The following is a 25,243-nucleotide window of genomic DNA, read 5'->3' as shown; positions in this document are numbered from 1 at the left end:
GCAAACGACGCCGCTTCAACCCATTTGGTGAAGTAGTCAATTGCTACGAGAATAAAACGATGATCGTTCGACGCCTTAGGTTCAATCATGCCAATCATGTTAATTCCCCACATAGAGAAAGGCCATGGTGATGAAATCACATTCAGAAGTGTCGGAGGAATATGAATCTTATCCGCGTAAATCTGACACTTGTGGCATTTCTTCACATATTTGCAGCAGTCAGACTCCATTGTCAGCCAATAGTAACCTGCTCTCAACATCTTTCTAGCCATGGCATGTCCATTGGAATGAGTACCGAATGAACCCTCATGGACCTCAGTCATTAACAGGTCTGCTTCGTGTCTATCCACGCATCTTAGCAGAACCATGTCGCAATTCCTCTTATACAGCACTTCTCCACTGAGGTAGAAACTGCCTGACAACCTTCTCAGAGTTTTCCGATCTTTCACAGATGCCCCAGGCGGGTAGACCTGGTTCTGGAGGAAACATTTGATATCATAATACCAAGGCTTATCATCATTCACTTCTTCAACTGCAAACACGTGAGCTGGTCTATCCAAGCGCATCACGGTGATGTTGGGAACTTCATTCCAATATTTGACCATAATCATTGAAGCAAGCGTAGCAAGAGCATCTGCCATTCGATTATCCTCTCGAGGAATATAATGAAAGTCAACTTCAGTAAAGAACGTTGAAATTCTCCTTGCATAATCTCTGTATGGAATGAGACCTGGTTGATTCGTCTCCCATTCACCCTTGATCTGATTGACAACGAGGGCCGAATCACCTTACACATCAAGATGCTTGATCCTTAGATCAATGCACTCTTCTAATCCCATAATGCAGGCTTCGTACTCAGCCATATTATTCGTGCATTTGAAAGTTAGCCTTGCTGTAAACGGAATATGTGTGCCCTGAGGAGTAATGATTACTGCCCCAATACCATTTCCGTACTGATTTACAGCGCCATCAAACACCATCGTCCATCTGGAACCAGGTTCCGAACCTTCATCAAGTGTAGGCTCATCACAATCTTTCATTCTCAAATACAGAATTTCCTCGTCTGAGAAGTCGTACTGAACAGACTGATGATCTTCACTCGGCTGATGTGCCAAATGGTTAGCCAAGATACTAACTTTGATAGCTTTCTGAGCTCGATACTCGATATCATACTCAGACAACAACATCTGCCAACGGGCAATTCTCCCAGTTAAAGCAGGCTTCTCGAAGATATACTTGATTGGATCCATTCTGGATATCAACCAAGTTGTATGATTTATCATGTATTGGCGCAAACGCTTAGCAGCCCAAGCCAAAGCACAACACGTCTTCTCAAGCATAGAGTATCGAGACTCACAATCAGTGAACTTCTTACTCAGGTAGTAAATAGCAGATTCTTTCTTTCCGAATTCGTCTTGCTGACCGAGTACACAACCCATTGAGTCTTCAAGAACAGTCAGATACATGATCAACGGTCTTCCTTCTACAGGCGGAGACAAGATCGGAGGTTCAGACAGATACTCTTTGATACTATCGAAAGCTTTCTGGAAATCCTCGGTCCAATCATGAGACTGATCTTTCCAGAGGAGCTTGAATATCGGCGCACATGTGGCAGTCATGTGGGATATAAATCTGGAAATATAGGTCAAGCGGCCAAGAAAACCTCGGACTTGCTTCTCAGTTTTGGGCGCAGGCATCTCTTGTATTGCTTTGACCTTTGTAGGATCAACCTCAATACCTCTTTCGCTAACAACAAAACCCAATAACCTGCCAGAACAGACTCCAAATGTACACTTGTTCGGATTCAGACGAAGCCGATACTTCCTCAAACGCTGAAAAAGCTTCAACAAATGTTCAACATGTTCAACTTCCGTTCGTGACTTAGCAATCATATCATCGACATAGACCTCTATCTCCTTATGCATCATATCGTGAAACAAGGTAGTCATAGCACATTGATACGTGGCTCCGGCGTTCTTCAAACCGAAGGGCATCACTCGATAACAGAATGTTCCCCAAGGTGTGATGAATGTTGTCTTCTCCATATCCTCGGGTGCCATCTTGATTTGATTATATCCGGAAAATCCGTCCATAAACGAAAAGACTTTGAATTTAGCTGTATTGTCTACCAACATATCAATGTGTGGTAAAGGAAAATCATCCTTTGGACTAGCTTTATTCAAATCACGGTAATCAACACACATACGGACTTTTCCGTCCTTCTTAGGCACAGACACAATGTTGGCCACCCATTGAGGACATGTGGAAGTCACCAGAAACCCCGCATTAATTTGCTTCTGAACTTCCTCTTTGATCTTCACTGCCATATCTGGATGAGTTCTTCTGAGCTTCTGCTTTACAGGCACGCACTCAGGCTTCAAAGGCAGGAAATGTTGCACAATATCTGTATCTAGACCCAGCATGTCTTCGTACGACCAATCAAAGATATCAGAGTATTCTCGTAGTAAACTGATCAACCCCTTCTTGACAGACTCTTCAAGGAGTGCCCCAATCTTCACTAATCGAACACAATCTTCAGCCCCCAAGTTGACTGTTTCCAGATTCTCAAGGTGCGGCTGAATGATCTTCTCTTCGTGCTCAAAAAGACGGGTAATCTCATCAGGAATCCCTTCAACATCATCTTCCTCTGCTTCGAATACAGGGAATTCAAAATTGGGAGATGGCGTTGGATCATTATGTTCAATGGGTTTTAGAATCAACCTGCATAATGATTTTGGTTAATGAAAAACTTTAGAATTTAAACAAGCAAATCATTATGCAGATGAAAAGATTGCTTTTATTCTTGTTTTTAGGGTTTTTTGTGATCACCAATTTCATGCAAAAAGCAAAAAGTGAAAACAAAGGAAAAACAAATGTTTAACATGAATTTATTGAATGAAATATCATTGTATAAATGATGCCAACAATGTCATCACTTCTCCTTTTGGCATGGGAGAAGGGTTTTTAAACAAAGTGAATCATTACTCTGATCTATGAATGAACGTAGGAACATCTACAGCGACCCAATTGTGGCAGATCCCGCCAGGGATGACAAAATTGCCAGTATCCTCTGCATCCTCTTCCAAGATAGCAGCAGCTTCTTCAGCTTGATCGGCGTGGATGAAACCTCCACTCTTGAACAACCCTTTGTCGTTGAAGACCCCAGAAGAATAGCCAATGCCAGCCCGGGATTTATTGTCTTCAAGCTCGATCGTTTTTCCTAAACCAGCAAATGCACCACATTCAATGGCCAGTTTCGCATCACGATAGGAAGCAAATGAAGGAGACTTCTTCTCAACAGGCTCGGCTATAGACAAAGCTTGGAAAGGAGTTCCAACTTCATCCTCAGCATCAATGTATGAGAAATAAGACAAGTGGCTAACCAGGAGAGCCTTTTCTCCCCCTACCACAACCAGTTTCTTATTCTTAACGAATTTCAGCTTCTGGTGTAGGGTGGATGTCACAGCGCCAGCCTCGTGAATCCATGGTCTACCAAGGAGACAGCTATAAGATGGGTGGATATCCATAACCTGAAAGGTAACTTGGAAATCACTTGGTCCAATCTTGATTGGGAGATCAACTTCCCCAATCACAGTCTTACGCGACCCATCGAAAGCTTTCACAACAACACCACTCTGCCTCATGGGAGACCCTTGAAATGACAATCTAGAAAGAGTGGTCTTCGGAAATACATTCAAAGATGACCCAGTGTCCACCAGCACATTGGACATGGCATCGTTCTTGCAATTCATGGATATATGTAAAGCCATGTTGTGGTCTCTTCCCTCCTCAGGGAGATCAGCATCACAGAAACTCAAAGTGTTGCAAGCAGTGATGTTTGCAACAATACTGTCAAACTGTTCTATGGTGACATCATGATCGACATAAGCCAAGTCCAAAACTTTCTGCAGAGCCTCCCTATGGGTTTTGAATTCAGAAGCAAAGATAACATGAAGATCTTGGACGGCGTTTGTAGAAGCTGGTCTACAACGTTGTACTCACTCTTCTTGATGAGCCTCAGCATCTCAACACAGTGCCACTAGGGCCAACAGAAGAAGTAGGAGTCTTTTGTACAGAGGAGGGTTTAACAACAGGTGTCGGGTTCGGAGGAGTAACCGCATTCCCAACCGGGCGCTCAACACAATCAGCTTTAGCCTGAGGCTTCGGAGGTGCAGAAAACACACGACCGCTACGGGTCATCCCGCTCACATCAGCTATGTTCACAACAGAGGATGAAGGCAACGACACTTCTTTCCAATCTTCAACAGCAACTGGATTATAGTGGAATGGGACTGCTTTGTCGGATGAATAAGGCACAGGACCGACAAGCTTGATAATCAGGGCAGGAGAAACCTTATGCTTGCTACCATCATATCGGATGACAACAGGCTTAGGTATCTTGAACACAGGAGAAATCACATTCACCTCTAGTTCGTCTTTATCAACATTTCTGTTCTGAAGAATCTCGATGGTCCCATCATCTAGCAATTCTTGCAGATCTTTTCGCACTTGGCGACAACCCAATCTATTGACAGAGCAGATACGGCACTTGTCATGGTCATGCTCCAAATGACTGTAATCACACAGCAAACAATGCAACTCAACCAATGACTGTCGAATATGGCTTACATATTTGACCTTGTATTTACCAGGGCAACCCTGGACCATGTTAACCGACTTCCCATGCTCGGGCAATGGGTTCTTCGTAACATTAGGGCCTGAGTCCTCAAAGCTCAGAATGCCGCATCTCATAAGGTCTTGAACCTTAGTCTTCAACGGAAAGCAGTTTTCCACATTATGACCCGGAGCACCGGAATGGTAAACACAATGTTGATCAGGCTTATACCACCATTATGGGTTAGCAGGCACAGCCGGAGGATCCCTTGGAGTAATCAATTTCCGCTCTATCAAAGAGGGATACAGCTCTGCATATGATACAGGAATCGGATCGAAGGTGATCTTCTTCCTTTCATAACTCGGACCAGCTGGATTACTGTTGCGAGGCTGGTAGGCCTGCTGCTGAGGGCGATGCTGTTGTTGATATTGTTGAGATTGTTGTTGATTATTGTGCTGCTGATGATTATATTGCTGATTATCCCTGAAAATAGGTGCTATGTGAGCCACCTGATGCTGACTGCTGGCATGACGCACAGGCTTCCTCTTGACAGAGGGTCTTCTAGATTTGACATGGGACTGCATAGCATGTGCCTCCCCATCTTTCTTCTTCGCAAATGCTCCATACCGCTTGCTAGAAGAGCCTTCATCCTTGGATAACCGTCCTTCACGGACTCCTTCCTCCAATCGCATCCCCATGTTTACCATCTCGGTGAAGTTAGAGGGAGCACTAGCGATCATCCGCTCATAATAAAATGAACTCAAAGTCTTCAAGAAGGTTTTGGTAATTTCCTTCTCTTCCAGCGGAGGAGTAATCTGAGCCGCCAGCTCTCGCCACCTCTGGGCGTACTCTTTAAATGTCTCTTTGTCCTTCTGGGACATGACTCTGAGTTGATCACGATCGGGAGCCATATCCACGTTGTATTTGTATTGCTTGACGAAAGCTTCACCAAGATCATTGAAGGAACGGATGTTTGCACTATCCAGACTCATATACCATCTCAGTGCAGCACCGGACAGACTGTCCTGGAAATAATGAATCAGCAGTTGATCATTATCCGTTTGAGTAGACATTTTCCTGGCATACATAACCAGGTGGCTGAGAGGGAAAGTGTTCCCCTTATACTTCTCAAAGTCTGGGACTTTGAATTTGACAGGTATTTTCACACCGGGAACTAAACAGAGTTCGGCTGCAGACTTGCCGAACAAATCCTTTCCTCGAAGGGTCTTCAATTCCTTGCGGAGTTCAAGGAATTGGTCATTCATTGCGTCCATCTTCTCATGAAAATCTGGGCCCTCAGATGGCTCAGAATGATAGATGGTGTCGTCTATCCTGGGAACAGTATGCACGACAGGAGGAGGCACCGCAAGGACTAGGCTAGATGCCGGCATAGAAGCAAATGTCGGAGCTGGAATATCAGGCATAAAACCAGGAGGCATCCCCCACGGAAACCCAGGTGGCATGGCTGTTGGCACAAAATGGGCACTGGCAGCTGGCACTGTTGAAGAAAAATCTCGGATATAACAGTCCTCTGGGGAGAAGTTGCAGGTGGTGGAGACGGCTGATTCTGAGCATCTAAGAATTGCTCCATCAGAGCACTCAGTCTGGCGACTTCTTCCTTCAGCTCACGATTCTCTTGTTCGAGATGATCCATTAATGTTGCAGAGTTGGCTCTGGTGTAGTACTGATGAGTCAGCTTGTCTTCAAAATAAATGAAGAGCACAGAGTTAGGCCATAAACAAGAAGACCGGAACAAACGCCTGCTTATGCAAATGATGCATGCAATGTTTGTGCATATGCTTTATTTTATTTTCGAAGGAACTTTAGGGTATTATTTGCAATTTAGAATATTAAGCATTTTAATCGCATATGGAAAATATCTCATCAAATATATTTGAACAAAGAAGTACAACATTGTCAATTACATTACAAGAGAGAAGGAAAATAAACATCCTATGGATCCCTAGAAGCTCGGGATGCCGAAAGATAAGATGCACGAAGCCTCTTGATCTCTCTCTCATATGCTGCTTCCATATCCGCCTTATCTTTGGCGAGTCTGTCATACCTCCTTTTCCAGAACTTGGAAGACTGAGGAAGTAGAGAAGTCCAAGTATCATCAGGATCATCAATGACCTGATGCTCGATAAACTCGACCAGAGCATCCTTCTCTTTAAGCTGTTGAAGCAACTCTTCTCTTTCACGAATCCAGGCACGTGAAAGGTCTTCATCTCTCAACTCCTCTACGCCTTGGTTAGGGAGGGTTGAAGGCCCAGCCACAACCAAAGGTGTAGGTCTCGGATAATCATAGGGCATAAGGTACTCAGATGCTCTCTTCCTCACCCACGTAGTATACGGCTCCAAAGCAATGCAGTTCTTCGGGCCCAACTCACTTCTACCCTTCTTGTGAATCTTGCTCCAAGCGCGGACCATCCTTGCTTTCAGGCCTTGGGGATCTTTACCCTCCTGAAAGAACACACCTTCTAACAGAATGATATTAGGTTTATCCTTTAGGGGGGAACCCAAGTTGACGTCGTGCTAACACAGGGTTGTAGCTAATCCCACCACATGTACCAAGAAGAGGCACATTGGAGAATTCACCACAAGAATCAATGATCTGGACACCATCATATGCACAATCATACCAAGAGATATCATCATTAGTGAGAGACATGAGTCTCGCAGACCACCGTAGACATCCCTTGTTCTCCTTGAAAGCGACCGTCTGAGGTAAGTGAGAAATAAACCACTTATACAACAGAGGCAAACAACACACAATAGCGCCACCACCCTTTGCATTCCTCAGGTGCAAAGAGACATAGGCATCACCCAACAGAGTCGGAACGGGATTAAGAGCAGAGAAGATCCTAATAGCGTTCACATCCACAAGTTTGTCGATGTTGGGGAACAATACCAATCCATAGATGAGAAGCACGAATATGGCCTCAAAGGCATCCTCACTCATGGCCTTCCCATAAACGGTAGCTTGAGCGATGAGGAACTCAGAAGGAAGACCTTGAATTCCACCTTTGGTAGTCATATGAGCTTTAACCAAGGATTCATCTATGTGCAACCTGTCAGCTATCTCTTGAGAAGTAGGAATACTCTCCAAGCCACTGAACGATAACTGGTCCAGAATAGGAATACCCACAAGATGAGCATACTCCTCAAGGGTAGGCAATAGCTGAAAGTTTGGAAAAGTGAAGCAGTGATACAGAGGATCATAGAACTGCGCCAAAGTACTCATCAGCCCTTCATCAACCTGAGTAGTCAGAAGAGGCAGAAGCTTCCCATAACGAGCTTTGAAACCCAAGGGATCTAATACATAAGATGTCAGATTCCTTAACTCTTTCAAATCGGGTTGTCTGAAGCTGTACTTCTTTGTATGCCTTTTTTGTCTTTCCATATCTGAAAATTTTGCAAACAAACCCCTTAAGTTCCTTGGAAATTTTCTTTTTATCTGATGATATAGATGCAGATGAATGCATGAATGCATGAATGCAACAATCACACTCAAGGATCAAGCAAAGCACACCAGACAAAGGTCATGGGATGGTTCATATTATCCCTAATATCAATCATCCATTTTGGTGGATTATGGTTTTCACCTTATCAACACCCAAGTTCCATTGATATTAACGATATATGAACGATTCAACCATCCTTAATATCAATCATCCATTTTGGTGGATTATGGTTTTCACCTTATCAACACCCAAGTTCCATTGATATTAACGATGGGTGAACGGATCAACCATGAATCACGGGTTTGTTGTGAGTCACGAGCATGGAGTCTCGGTTAGGAACCACCCAAAAGGAGTGTACTATGGTTTAAACCTGCCGAACATGTTCTACCAGAGGTTCCCATAGTCATCATCCCATCTTTCGAATATTATCGGAGGAACGAATACTCGTATTCCAAAAATATTCTCAAGAGAGACTCTTATGAGTGTAGTATCACGTAACAATCGCATCAAATCTGACATTTGAACGACCTCCGCACTACATCCTAAAAATAGGCCAAGATGGACTTGGTAAACTAAGGTCCTTGGCTTCTATGGCACACATTGGAAGAATGATGTCTAACCACAAATAACTTGTGTGACATCATTAATCCAACATGACCTCCACCAAGTGAATGGACTCGCAAGTCAACTTGCTAAGGAATAACTCCACACAAGTCGACGAGACTATGCCATTCTCCTATCATAGGGTGCACTCGAGTTCGGGTATAGAACTCATCTCACAAGGATCACCAAGCAAGCAAGCAATTGATATATCAAGCAATTTAAGCATTACAATCAATACAGTAATCCTAAATTGTACAAAAAATATGTCATAAACAAATAGACAAATATGATACAACAAAGTGTGAAAAGTTGGCAAACCCACTAGGAAAAATGCTCCCCAGCAGAGTCGCCACTTTTCTGTAGCGGTGTATTCGTCACTTTATGATTTATTGACTAAATCAAAAGCAAAGCATACAAAGATAGAGTCGCCACCGCATTTCTATTTATCCAAAGGAATGGCTAGAAAGCGAACAAAAGCCTAAGAAGTTTTACACGTAGAAAACTAATAAAAGGTCAGAGATCTGGGTAAGGGGGTAATTATGTTGTGGGAAGGTGTTAGGCACCCACAACATCCTAGGTACTCCTAGGGAACCTCTTCACAACTTGTTGTAAAGAGTATTGTTTATGAAATATTTATTGTGCAAACATTGATTGGGAGGATGAGAGAAGAATATACAATTTTATTATTTTTGTGTTTGGATGGAAAGATCCATTGCCTACGTACCTTTACAGGATCAAAACCTCGTAGTTCGGCTAAAAGATTTCCAAAAAGTGAGTGAATTGATTTTAAACAAAAGCCCTAAGGTCTTTCATTATCCACGGGAGAAAACTCAACCTATACAACCACAAGTCCACCATGTGAGAACAACTTCAACTTGCTAGTGAGGGACCATGCCCTATAATAAGCAAGGAAGTCTTACAATTCAATCACTAAGGACAAAAGGTGAGATTCACATCAACCACTAAGATAATTGAGATCTATGGCTAATGTATGAAAACTTATCAAGAAGTGGACTAGAGCCACAAAAGCAATTGAGTGAGTGAAATTAACCAATTAGAGTATTCACAAAAATGGTCAAAGTTGACATTAGATTCAATTCATAAGAAGTATTGTGAAAAATGAAGTTTGAAAATTAGAGGCTTAAGGCCTAGGTTTCTAATTTTGAAAACAGGTGAAAATGTTTGCATAAAGTTTCTGGTTTTGGGTTAACATGCAAATGGAGGTTGTAAGGAAACAAAAGGTGGGGATGAGGAGTAAAACTTCTTAGGAGTTCACCTCTTGAGGTCATATGTAGATGATCCAAGTGATTCCTTTGGAATAGGAAACAAGCAATAAGCAAACAAACAAAGTTCAAAAAGAGATAAAGATGGAAACAGATGGCCAATAAATGGTCTTATATCCGACTCCGCAACAAGAAACAAAATAGGAAACAAGTTGCCAATCGATGGTCTTATACCTGACTCCACAAAATGATCACAGGAAACAGATAGCCAATCAATGGTCTTACATCTGACTCCTCACAAAACAAAACAAAATAGGAAATGGAGTGCCAATCAATGGTCTTATGTCCGTCTCCACAAAACAAAGATGGAAACCAGATGCCAATCAATGGACTTACACTAGACTCCTGGGAAATGGAATGCCAATCAATGGTCTTAGTTCCAACTCCTACCAAATCACAGGAAACAAATGCCAATAGATGGACTTACAATTGACTCCTCAATGGATAAAACAAAATGTTACAAAGAATGAACAATGATCATGCAATGATGTACAGTTAATGCTCAAAGATGAAAACCATGCACAGAGGCACACACAAACAATTATGCATATATGGACAAACAAGCAAACAAGAAGTCAATTATCACACACTATACACAATCAATAGGCTCAAGCAAGGTTGGGCTTTAGTCAAGGGGTCATATCAACCTTGACAAACAAGCTAAATACTGGAATGGGTAGTCAGGCTCTTAACCTTTAACATTGAGAGTTAGGGTGAGCAGATGAAATGGAGATGAAGGTTATGCCCCATAGCTCTTAACCCGGGCCTGGGTGAGCTTGAATCAAAGAATGTGTGGGAGTCCAGAATGAGGAACTCTATTCCACAATGACTGACTCTATGTACAAGATTTTGGGTTTTTATTCAAAGTGCATCAACACATGGTGTGAGCAAGATGAAGGACACAACTGAGTAGCAGGGGATGGATTGCACATCCCTTCTATCTGCCAATTGCCTCTTAAGAGGACTTAACCTGCTTGGCACAAAATTAAACAAACAAAGACATGGCCTCTTAAGGAGGACTTCAGACAGGTGCCTGCCAAAATAACATGACAGGTCTTCCAGACTACATGGAGAGTAGGAATTTACCTAAGTGGTATGCCAACCACAAGAAAAGCAAAGCAACTCAAATAATGAGTTAAAGCAGCTAAAGTACCTGTAAGAAAAGCTAAAACAGTCAATATTTATGTTCAGACAAACTAAACAATCAACAACAGTCAGACAACCAATTATCAGATAACAATGGTGCAAGGCATAAGATGCAAGCAAACTAAATTGATTCACCATCCACAAGACCTACAAAACAATAAAGGTTAATCAACCAAAATAACTTGTATCACAAGTGATGAGATCATATCAACCAATGTGGCTAATTGCTTTGAAACCTGAAATGCACAGTTCAAATTGTGAGAACAAACCACTAGCTCAAAGGCTAGGGTCAAAAATGAAGCTAAAAGCCAAAACAGAAGTTGAAATTTAACACAAAGCATCCTTAATCAATCATGAACATATCCTAAAAAGGACCAAGTCAAAATCATCAAGCAAAGCCATTTCATGTGCAAGATAAGGCAAAGGCAAATTCTAAGCTCACAAATGATCATTGAGAATGAAAATTCCAAATCAAAACAGAAATGATTCAAATAATTATGAAATTTTTTATGAGCATATAACACATCCAATACAATCATAATAGAAAAAATCAGAATCAACAGAGGTCATTTGATATGGAAACAAAATTGCACAAGTTGATCATCAAATTATGTGACACACATTGTCACACCATACAAACATGTGTATAAAACAGAAATGAAAAATGGTAAAAATGCACAATCAAGCCTCAAACATCCATCAATATGTTGGGAACAATCATGCAAAATTTCATGGCAATTGGATCAATATCAAGCATTTCACAATAGGAAGAATGGAGCAAGGTCACATATGCACACATGTTCAATCATCCTAACACAATTCAAAATCCAGCCAAGCACAATTCCAGAAATTAACATAATAAAATTCTAGACATTTCAAGGATCAAGTAGCAAAAAACCTGGAATTATTTGGATCATTTTTAATTTATTATGCATTTTCAAAGTTAACAAAAAAATTTGAATTAAAATGGATCATGCTCATGGAAAATGGAGGGAAAGGCAAAATGATTGATCAATTTGAAAATACGGTGGCGCCAGGAATCGAAGCTAGTACAAATTCAAATAAGGCGCTGAAAATAAAAGAAATCCAAAACGCAAGCGCCAGGATTCAAAGCGTGTTCATATGAAACGCTGCAGTTTTATTAATGCGCTGGCTTATCCAATCAGCGGTCAAGCGCGCATGTGGCAAAGTCAAAAGGATGTTGGCCAATGGAAAGGCCAGCGAAGCGCTCACGTGGCATGCCAACGTACAAAACCCTAGCACAGTCACAGTAATAACCAGACGGCGGTGAAACAGGCGGAAACCACCGTCTTCTTCGTGAAGACGGTGGAGGAACAGTGCTCTCAACAATTTTTTTTTCCAGATTGTCAAAATTAATACACCAATCGAATCCTTATGCTACGTAGGTTATAGATCAATCATTATTTCATGCTAATTCATCATCAATCATGCAAATCGAAGCAAAAACAATTTAGCATTCAAAACTTCAATCAAGCCTATCTCACTCAATAATGCACCATTTCACATGAAATTTCCATCAGATTTATCAGCAACACAAGATCTACGCTATCATGTCAATGGATTTAGGAATTATGAGATTCGAAAACTTGACCTCTTGAAGAGCAGCTTCTTGAAATGCACGATTCAAAGCCTAGCAAGCTGCAGATCCACTCCTATATTGATGCCTTGAAGCTTAGTGCAATGATTGAGGCTTGGCAAGTGCTAAATTTAGTTCAAATTTCCATTTCCATCTTCACCTTCATGAACTTGCTATGCTTGATTCTTGCTCGAATTTACTGATCCAAGGCTTGATCTACACCAAATCCACACCAGGGAACAAGAATATGGAAGAAGATTGCAATGTTATGTGAAGAAAATTTGAATTATGATTGAGAGAAAATTTTGGAGGGAGATCAAAACTAGATCTAAAAATGGTGAAATGATGAAGCTAATTTGAAATTCTGTTAGGGTTTTGTATTTATACTCTGTCGTAATCCAATCCTAATTAAAATTAAACATGGCTAACTTGTGATTAGTGAAAATGAGGTGTTTTGGCAAAAATATGAAAATTGGTGGTGCATGGAGTAATCCCACGTGAACAGTACCAATTGCATGGTTAAATCCACTTAAAACCTTCCAATTAACACAATGGCAATGGTAAAACGTCCCCATGATGCACCAATTTTAAATTGTTGAAATTCCCTCCAAAAGGGGCATGGAATAGTAAATGATCATATGATGGAAATTCATGCAATGTGATGAATGTTTTGAAAAGTTCATGTCATGAGAAGAAAAATGCAAGAAGATCCATTCAATTTGGAGTTATGAGTCAAAAGTTATGGTCATTTGAAATCCCATGCACACTTGGCAATAATTTGATCATATCTCCTCAACCACACATCAGATGCTCATGATCTTGGACTTTTTGGAAATGGGAGAGAGAGATATTCAACTTTCATGTTAGACAAAATTTCATTTGAAGCTTCTTTGATGTTGGAAAGTTGAGTTGAAATTGGACCAAAAACTTTCCATTTTTGGAAAGTTGAAATTATAGGTCACTTTCCATTTTGGGAAACTTTTGACTTGACCTCAAATTCTTCAACCTTGATCTTTGGTATGATGAATAAGCATGATTTGGACATGAATAGGATGAAGAAACTCAATTTCCACATTCAAAACCCACAATTGACTTTTCAGTTGACTGCACTGGTCCTTAGATGACCTGAAAATGTCCTGATGAATTTGGGACTTTGCCACTTGGGAAATTTGCTCCAAAATGAACCTATAGCTCACATAGCTCCATATAATGATCACATGACCCATGTCTCAATGGAAACTTCATTTCTTGCACAAAGGATTCACTTGATTGCCTTGACCTGTTGACTGCTTAAGCTGCAAGTAACAAAGGTTAATGACATATTTTTGTACATTTTTGGTTAGTGATTAAGAGAAAAGCAATGATACACAAATGAAAGCAATGCTTGGTGATCAAGAATTACTCTCAAGAAAGATACCACCCACAGGGAAGGAAGCAAGGTGTCCAACGATCCTTGAGGCAATGTAATGTTATGATATGATGCCATGAGGGGTCTTAGGAACAAAATTGGGGTCTTACAGTAATCAAATAAGAAAAGCAATAATATATAATACAATCATGCTTGGTGGTCTCAAAACACTCAAACAAGTCCCAGCCCTAGGGTTAAGGAGCCAAACATGCTATGATCCTTGAGGCAATGCACTTGTGCAATAACATGATGCCATGAGGGATCTTAGGGTCAAAATTAGGGTCTTACAATTGTAATAAGTAGTTACACTCCTGTGACATTGTTTCACATGCCATAACTTTGTTTTTAAACAAAAAATTTGAGAGGAGTTTTGAATATTGTTGTTCCCCAAAATTTGCCCTCCCTTTTCTTAATTATTCATCCAACCTCTTGATCAGAAAATCACTTGCATACATTCATAATTCATCCACATGCATCATTCATAAGGGATTCAAAAAAAACTTGGGCTTATGAAGTTAGGGTTTGTTTGGGTATCCAAGCTCAAAGGTATGGTCTAACCATATCATCAGTATGGGGGATGTGAAACCCTAATGGTGGTGGTGAAGGCTTGAATTCAACAAAGGTATGACCAGACAATCCTCTAGGGTCTTCAAAACCCTAATTTCTCAAAGCTTGATCTCTTAGAGCTTCCCCAGGCTTTGTTAGGGCCTTCAAAACCCTAATTAGGAGATGGTGAATCAGATGAACTTGGTGGCCTGACTGTGCATTCGTGACCCCTCAATATGCCTGACACATTATCAATATGCTTGGCCTAACCTTTCTTTGGGTTTATATGAGCATTGGTATTGGTTCAAAGTCATGGTGTTGTTCATGTGATTGGGGATATAACTATGGTCTTGGTCATCTAAACAACGAAACTTCTTGTGCTTCAATCCACTTGCTAGTCATGCCATTGGTTCATGGATATTATATCAAAACCCCAACCTTATGGTCTCATTTCATGGCCTTGTTAACATACATTATCAATTAAATTATCTTCTTTCCAAAAGTCAAACATTCAAGTTATGAATAAACAAAATGCGAAATTAACTTCCAACCATTTTTCAAACCATTTCAATCCATTTCATGTCATTTTAAACCATTACACGTTATTCTACATAAGAAAATACAAGTCTTGACATTTTTGACCAATTATTGACTTTGGTCAACAGTTGACTTTTTGGTCAACTTTGACCAAAGTCAACCCAAAATCCAAAAACCCAAAATTTCACCCTAATCAATAATCCATTGTCCATTTACAAAGGAAACACAAAGAAAATGCATTGTTGACCATTTGTTGACTTTGGTCAACAATTGACTTTTTGGTCAACTTTGACCAAAGTCAACCCTCACTTGCTCTTGACTATCTAAGCTTGGCCTGGACCTTTGCTTCAATGTGTGATCCAATCCTCATGTTTGTTGATTTTTTTTTCTTGGTTGCTTCCATTGCAAGTAATACATGTGGTGCACCATGTCATTTTGGGTTTTTTAAACCATTGACCTTTGCCCTTAGCCTGCCCCTAATCAATGACCAAGGAGTCCTCTAGCAGGCCAACCATGTCCTTTTCTCATCACCCTTAGCCTAGGTCTAAAACCATACAACAAAACCATGGAAACACTTGTTGATAACTAGTTGAATGGAGGCTGCAGCTTGGAAACTTGTATCCTGCAGCAACAAACCAACACAACCACATTCATTCATGACACATGAGCCTAATTCCAGCTGCTACACCATATTTCCTTGCCAAACACTCTACAGCAGTACCATACGGACATGATCATGTCTCATGGGAGCTGCAACCAAACTCCTTGCTCGCAGTCCAGCACAACCTTGGCAAACCATCCAACTTGCTGAACAATGAGACTTGGTCAAGAAACCATCGTGCAAAAATCCTACAGCCTCATTCAATCAAGCCCTACATATGCAGCCTTCTTATTCATCTTGTAATATGACCTACATTCATCCAACAACAATTCAAAACATAAGCAACACCTCAGCCAGACACAAACCAGGCCAAGGCATGAACCTGAACCAAACTTGCAATTGGCATTATCTAACTTAGCCATGAGCATCACATCAGTCCACTACGTGACAACTAAAAAGGAGCAAACACCAATGTAAGTTATCATCTACAAGAACATCAACTTGCAGCAAACATGGAATTTCCAAAATTTTAGACCTGCTACATAACCAAGTCCAAAACCTACAGCAAACAAGTGGTGCAAAGCTGCCTGCATCAGGTCATACACCATGAGTTTCCAAATCCTGCAATACCATTTCAATCGTGCCACATTATATGTTGTCTTTCTATAAAGCCAGTGCCATGAGGAGCCAATCAGTGTAGTATGACAATGGACCTGTAAACCACAACAAGTGTACAACAATTCACCACAAACCCTGCCAAGAGATCATTGGTTCATACATATGAACTTGCATCAAGCTAAGCCACCAAAACTCGGGACCAAGCAATGTATAACAGACATCATTAACATAACCTAACCTAAGATAATTCGCTGACCAAGTTTTCAAAGCCAAAACCTGCATCAACATAAAGATGAGTAGGATAAATGCAACACGCGTCAAGCTATCAAGTAATGCACCTTGAACCTAACAGCTACCTCAAACCTATTTCCAATTCAAGTGGTCTTGCAGCAGGAGCAAATATCCTACCAAAGTCTTGCTAAAACCTGTGAACTTGCAGCAATGTTCATAAAACCTCTCCAAACTCTAGTAGCCCCTAAACCAAAACCACAAACAACCAATGGTCTGCTATCAAACCAGCATCATCACCAACCTAACAAAGATCCCTAGCATACTATGATGTGCCATCTAGCAATAGGCATCTCAATGGGAGTGCATTAACACAACAGTCTGCACAAACATTCAAAGCAAGCACCTCACAAGCCATGACCAACTTGCACCATGGGTCTGGTTCAATGAATTTATTGATTATGCTCAAAGCCTGCAACGGACAACATGAGCTAACTTTGTAGTGAAACCAGTGGGGTTATATAAAAGACAAAGGGAAATCAGATACACATGTTTGAGCTTGTAAGGCATTGGTAAACATGACATAACTTTGCTCATAAATCACTAACATTAACCTATAAAAACTACCCTTCATTTCAAGCCAAATCAAGGTCACTTAAGGCCAACATGTGACTTGGATAACAGGTCATTAAAAACCATTTCAACTTAACCTCAATCTATTTCTAACCTACAATAGCTAGTCAAAATCCGCTTCATTCATTAACCAACTAAACCCAACTTAACTAACAAAGTTCATCACTCATTAACTAACTGAGTCTGCAGTTAACTCATTGAGTCCCACCTAACTAAATCATAACCTCATCCCAAGCCTAACCTAACTCCAAACCTAAGCCCTATTTAAGAAATTCACCATCCTCATTTTCAGGACCTTGGAACCTTGTGTGAACTCTCTCTGCAATCTCTTCCCTCACCCTCACCATATCTCTATTCTCTCATAAAAAGCCATTGAAGCTTTAATTTCGCTTGAGCTAAGCCACAACATTCATACTCTCCACTGTTCTAATCCAGAAGACGAGGAAGAAGGAGAAAAAAGAAGAAGAAGAAAGAATCAAAGTCAGAAAGCTTACCGGCGAACATTCTGATCATCTTCTCTGGTATGTCATTTCTGTTTCAATTGCATTTTCATGCTTTGAGCTTACCAAGTGGTAGTATCTGATGTAGGGAGTAGAAGCCCCATAGTTGTAAGGTTTGCTTTGCGCCATACATGATTTAATTTGAACTTCTAGAGGTTAGGGTTCCTCCATTTAGAGGCGTGATTCGACCAACACGAGGAGTGTTTATCCATTTCATTTCCTTTTTCATGTTCAGTCTGGATTTGTGTCTCGATTGGGGTAGAGATTTAGACCATAAGCTAACACCGGCGCCGGCGACGGACACCGGTGCAGTGAACCAAGGCGGATGGCGGTGAATTGAGCGCGCGTTAGGATTTGAGTTTGAACTCTGTTGACTTGGACAAGTCAACATAGGTGAGGATTGGGCTCGTTTCCTCAAGGCCCATTGCATTTTACTTCACATACACATACGTTACTAACACCCCCCCTAGGTTTCAGAAAGGATTTTGGTTTGGGCTTGACTCAGCCCATTGGAGCCTTTTCCTAATTCACCATGCGATTTTAGAATGCACCCCCCCTGTTGGGAGCGTTAATATGTTGTTTGGGCTCAAGCAGCCCATTTGTGGTTTTGCCTCGCACACCCCCACCTTTTTGGGTTGGCTTGCTGTACAAAATTCAGAAATGGGCTCACTTTGCATCCCATTAGCCTGAATTCAATTCATACCACCCATATACCATTCACACCCCTTTTCCAATTTTATTTGTTTTCTTTTATTTTCTTCTATTGTTTTTACATTTTAATTACATTAATTAGGTTAATCAATTTTATTAGAAGATCATTAGGATTTTAGAATTTTGTTAGAAGATCATTAGGACATTAGAATTTAATTAGGATTTAAACTAGAATTTTGATTAGAATTTTTATTACGGTTTTAGTTAGAGTTTTCTAATTAGGAACAATTCAGGCTTGTTTAAATTTAGAATTACATAATTTTTTCAACATTAGGTTAAGACCAACTTTAGACCATAGAATTTGACATATTTTTGCAATTGACCATTTTGCCCTTATGGGCTTATTCTTGGTAATTTTATGTTTGAATGGCATGATCCCTTTAGGATTAAAATGTGACATAGAATTTAATCATTTCCTTACAATTTTAGGACTTATACATAGGCCTTTTAATCAATATTTTGACCAATATGTACATGCTCCCTTCAGACTTCTAACTTAGAATTTTCAATCAATTTCTAATGCATGATCCCTTAGGATAGTTTCTAACAATTACTGCAAGACCCCAATTTTGATCCTAAGATCCCTCATGCTATTTCTCATCATATACATTAGCATTGGGATATCACCTTGGCATCCTCCTTACCCCTCATTCATTGGGTTTGCATTGGGAGAGATTACCAAGCACCATGTGATTATATCATACTTTATTTTTCTTCATTTACTAACCAAAATACCAAAAATATGTCATTGTATAACTTAACTCTCTTGTAGGTAGTGCACATGCTCACCCATGCCCTATCAAGTTCATATCTAGGGTTTAAGACCCTCATTGCAAGGAGCTCAATCAAGATTTTTTTTTACATTGGCTCTAAGTATCATATATGGATCCCTATTATCTTCACATGTTATTTTGATCAAGAAATCATCAAGAGTTTGGATTTGGTTTGCCTTGGAAACCCTAATTCATCTAGGTATCTTATGTAACTTCTTCAAAACATTTCTTCAATATTTGATCAAATATATCAAGGTATACTTCACATTTCATCATATTATGCATATATTATCCTCCATGAGTCCCAAAAGTCAAGATAATGTCAAGCTAACAAGTTGGTTCATGGTGGTTGACCAGAGGAAGTCGACTGATCAAAACTGGGGTTCCCTAGACCCTATCTCCTACAATATTTGTCATATTAAAATTATTCCAAGATCCAAGTTACTCTAAATGACATTAAAAACAACTTTAATGTTGAGGTCAAGAGCTAGTTTTGCTTGGAAAGTCATTTTTTATGGTGAAAGATTATAGGTCATTTTGTCTAAACCCTAATTTGGAGGTCAACTTCCCAAGACCATAACTTGCTAAATTTTTATGAGATGAAAGTCATTCAAGTTTCATGAATAAATTAAAGATACCTAATTCAACATTTATGTTTTGAGGAAGTGCAAATTCAACATTTAAATGCATGTGATATGAGGAAACATTATAGGTCATTTTGGGCCAATACCATTGAACAAGTGATTTTCCTCAACTTCTAAAATGCATAATTCCTTTATGCTAAATCCAAATGAGGTCAAATTTGTGACTAATTTGAATGAATTTGAGAGAGATACAACTTTTATGAAGGAACGTTTCTCATTTGAAGTCCATAGAAAAAGTTACCCAAGGTGGAAGAAGTGAACATATGGCTTGCGCATGGCTTAAAGTTGAAGGACGAAGCTTCAAATGAAAAAGGGTTCAACATGAAAGTTGTTCCTATTGACCTAACCTTTCCAAAAATTCCAAATTCATCCTATTTGGACAAAGAATGAAAGACTTGCGGATGGCTTAAAGTTGAAGAACCATTTGGAAGATTTGAAGTTCCATTTCTCATACACGAATGCATGGCCTTTCCACATGACTTCCGCATTGCTTACACTCATTTTTGGACATGAATGCATCATTACATGGGCCTATCACACGCCCATGCATCCATCCAAAGGCAATTTGCTATTTTTGGAATTTTGAAAGAAGTGTGTAATTATCAAGTGCCTTGGCTATAAATAGAACCGTACATGCTTAGAATTGAGGACCCTTGCGCGCCAGCTTTGAATCAGCAAACCTAAACCTCCACATTTAAAGGATAAGCTTGGTGTTTGTCGTTGAAAATCGAGTTTGAAATCTACCACTATTTTGAGATTCAAACTCCAAGAGTCATTCTTCTTCGTTTATCCATTTCCACTCCATCAAGCATCCAAAGCAAGGCCAAACACAATTGAGAGCAAGATCGTGTCCATCTGAACCTGCAGTGAAGGTGAATTTCTGAATTTTTCATCTCTTCGATTCTTACTCAATTCTCCACTATTCTTGTTGATTTTTGGTTGTCTTAAGTCCTACCAATGTAGGCAGCAAGATTGAGTTGCTTAGAGGTTAAATCGAAGCAACTCAGATCATGATCCTTAAAATTCAACTCCCTGTATCTTTCAATATACTTGGAGTTAGGTGAAATTGAGGTCAGATTCGAGGTCCTGAGCATTTTTACTTTAAATTCATGTCCTCATTTTTTATTTTGGTGATGGTTGAGGGTGGACTAGTCCGGTGAGGTCCATCGGAGAAGAAGACCGGAGCTCTGGCTCTGGCGATGTGTTGACACGTCTCCAGACCACATGATCCTTCTATTTTGTTTTAATCTTGAGCGTCCAAATTGATTACCACGCGTGTGGAACATTGACTAAGGTTCACCATGGATAGCACGCTCTGATCCACTTGATCTGCCACCTCAATTAATGAGGGAGATCAAGTGGTACACTTTTTTTAGCATTTTCTGACTTTCATTTTATTTGACTTATTTTCATTAATTCATACTAATTTTAATATTGATCCAAAAAATATGGGACTTTCATAAAAAATTCTCAAATATTTTTCTCTTTCATTTTTTGAATTAAAATTATTTTTTGGATCAATATTAATATTTTTCATGATTTAATTGCTTTTGTACATATTTTTAATTGTTTAAAAATACTTTTAAGTTTCCAAAAATTATGAAATTTTGATCTTGTTTGACCTATGATAAATCTCTTGGCCATTTATTTGGTGTTTTGAAGAGGTTTTAGGATTTTGATCAGCCATAATTTAATTTAATGTATTTTTTTAATTGACTTTTAATTGTTTAATTGTGAATAAATTGTGTTGAGCTAGTTGTATTGACTTATTGAGTTTGACTTTTGTTGTTGGGCCTTGGTCAAGGTTGATTTGACTTTGTTGGATTAAAATTATTCGATTTAGAGGATTGATGAAATATACATTTCATCTCCCAAAATGAATGAATGACTTTAATTTGGTAAAAGTCCTCCCATGACCAATTTGTGTTTGTTTCATTTCCCCTCCCTCTTCATATTCAATCCCTTTCTATCCCATCCATCCCATTGACCTATGATATCTTTGTATCCTAAGGCTAGTTGATTGCAAAATCAACACAAGTATGGATGAGATTAGGTCCACCCTTTTTCCATTTTCTTTTAAGTGTGGTATGTTTTAGGAGTATGGTTCAAAATACCATAACTCTAACATGCATTAACACTAAAATTTCTATTGCCCGACCTCAGATAGTTGTGACTTCTACATAAGTACAATTACGGTTTCTTAACATAGTGCTAAATTTTGACCAAAAAGCATAGCATTCTAGTAAGTAAGATTGTAAGTCTCCCCCCTTTCATGGTATTGTATGGAAACTTGGCATTTTTTCCTTCCTTTGGAAGATGTCTTTGTTCAAGGATTCATGCTTGTGAATAGTGGGTTGAGTGTTCTCCAAAGAATGACTTAAACAATGGAAAAGCAAAAGCAATGCTAACTTCTAATAAACTAACATTTGACTAACTTTTAATTTCAAGTCATTTACTTTATGCACTTTAAATTCAAGTCTTTATCATTTTCCATTATTCATACCATTTAACTTGTTTATTTTAATTCCATTTCCACTTTGCTCACTTGAGCCATATTTTGTGATTATATTGTGATTGTGTATACTTGTTTGTGTATTTTGTTTGTGTTTGTGGTCCTTTGACCTTAATGTACATAATAACAACAAAAACCCTAAAAAAGATTTGTGTGGACTGTTGGATTTGATTTAAGACATTGGACTTAAAATTAGGAAACATTCCCTATGCAAAAGGACTTGGCCAATGCCAACTTTTCTGAAGCCAGTCATTGTGAATTGAACTTCCATCTAAAGCAAGTATTGAGATCCATTTTGAGTTCCTCTGCTACATGGTCTTGATGAAGTTGTTATTTTAAACCTGTGTCTAATGCTATATTCTGAGATATTCAAGGAGTATTGATATTTCTATCTTTATTTGATGCCTTGTTCTTCATATTGCTATTTGTGTATTGGTATTGCTTAATGGTCATGAATTTACCGCTACAATTACTAACTTTGATTAGATCTAAACCTAGTTCCCTAAAAACAAAACAAACCCCATGATTAAATTGATCAAAATCCATTTTGATTGATTAAATCCTTTGAACTTGTATAATCCCAAAGTCTAATTTGAGTGACCAAAAGACCCTTGGTCACTTAATAAGACTTTTCTTCTAAACTGTGGAGCTCAAGGCCTCAAGACAAGATCAATCATGGCATCCTCAGTCATACCAAGCAGCGGATTATTCAAGCACATCAAAGGTGGCATTTTCAACACTTGTTGAATCAAAGTTAGAAGAGTGTGACACGAGCCTTAAGCAATATAGAATGAGCGGGACTGGAGTATTCCTAACCCCATTCTGAGTATCTTTGGGTATAGCATGTATGACTCAACGCTCATCGTATTCACCTCTATTCATAGACTTTAGCACAATTCTAATCACAAGATTGACAAGTCTCTCACTACAAAGCAAAAAACAACAAAAGCAAGGACTACAACAACTTATCAATCATGAATCAAGTTGTACGATACGAGCCTTAAGTAATGGAGAAGGAGTGGGACTGAAGTATTCCTACCCCCATTCTGAGTATCTTTGGGTATGGGATGTATGACCCAGAGTTCATCGTATTTACCTCTATTCATAGACTTTAGTGCAATTCGAATCAAACAATTGATAAAGTCTTCATCATCAATGCAAGAAACAACTACAAAGACTCTTCTCTCTCCACTTGAAGTCTAAGGCGAGAGTTACATGCCACAAGCCTTAAGTGGTAAATAAGGAATGAGCAGGGCTAGGATAACCATACAGCTTATAGCAGAAGGGCTTCAGGTGGCCAAATTTTCCACAGTAATGGCATCTCCATCTTTGGTGTTTCCCTTTCTGCTGTCTTTCCTTCTGATGCTGTGACATATGATGTGACATCTCAGGTCTGCTTTTAATATGGCTGCACTTAGGTTTGGATTTAGGTTTGCAACCAGTGTGACTGCACTCAGGCTTAGATCCATTATACCCAATGCCATATTTGTCTCTTGTTATTTGTCCGGTTTGGAGAATCTTGTCTAAGGAGTCAGATCCATTGTTTAACATTCTTACATACTTGCTCATCTCTTCTAGTTTAGAATTCAAGAACATAGCTTCAGTTTTCAACTTGGAGATGGTTTCCACATGCTCTTCCTTCTCATTCTCCAGTTGTACTATCACTTTCTTCTGGCTTTGACTTTGATCTAGCTTGGCATTCAGAACCACTTCTTCTGTTTTTAATTTGGAGATGGTTTCCAAGTGTTCTACCTTCTCATTCTCAAGTTGAGTTATTACCTTCTTCTGGCTTTCAACCTGTCTACATACCTCTGCACTTTTGTGACACAACTTTCTGTAGGTAGTGGCCAACTCTTCAAAGGTTACTTCATCATCACTTGAGTCTTCATCAGAACCCCATCTTCATGTCAAGGCAGTCACCAAATTTGCAGACTCTTCTGTTTCACTCTCATCAGACCAAGTGGCAGCAAGACTCATCTTCTGCTTCTTGAGGTAGAGTTCCACATTTTTTTCTAATGTGTCCATACCATCACATTCATAGCACTTTACTTCTTTTCCTTCTTTGGGCTTATCATCTAACCTTGTTTTTCTTCCAGCATTGTTGATGTCAGATGAGATGTTCTTGACATTAGCCTTAGATCTTACATCCATCTTTTTCAACAGTCTGTTGAACTGTCTTCCTATCATTGCTACATCATTTGCCAGATCCTCATAAACATCCTGACTATTTTCCTCCTCTGTGTTTGATATGAAGGCTATGCTTTTGGTTTTCCTTTAAGATCCATCATTCATTCCCATCTCAAATGTTTGGAGGGAACCAATTAGCTCATCAACTCTCATGTTGAAGATGTCTTGAGACTCTTCTATGGCTGTCACCTTCATAGCAAATCTTTTAGGGAGTGACCTGAGTATCTTTCTTACTAACTTTTCATCTGACATCTTCTCTTCCAATGCTCCTGAGGCATTAGCAATTTCAAGGATGCTCATGTGAAATTCATGAATATCTTCATCTTCTTTCATCCTTAAATTTTCAAACTTGGAGGTGAGCAGTTGTAGTCTAGACATCTTTACTCTAGAGGTGCCTTCATGAGTGGTCTTGAGAATGTCCCAAGCATCTTTGGCCACCTCACAGTTGTTAACCAACCTGAAGATATTCTTGTCTACTCCATTGAATATGGCATTCAATGCTTTAGAATTTCCAAGGGCTAGATCATCCTCCTCCTTGGACCATTGTTCTTCAGGCTTCTTGTCAGTTGTGGCTTCTCCTTCCTTAGTAATTACTGGATGTACCCAGCCTGTTAACACAGCCTTCCAAGCCTTATTA

This window comes from Lathyrus oleraceus, chromosome 2 (assembly GCF_024323335.1).
Source record: "Lathyrus oleraceus cultivar Zhongwan6 chromosome 2, CAAS_Psat_ZW6_1.0, whole genome shotgun sequence".
NCBI lineage: Eukaryota > Viridiplantae > Streptophyta > Magnoliopsida > Fabales > Fabaceae > Lathyrus > Lathyrus oleraceus.
The sequence above is the reverse complement of the archived record's forward strand: the minus strand, read 5'-3'. Positions refer to the sequence as shown.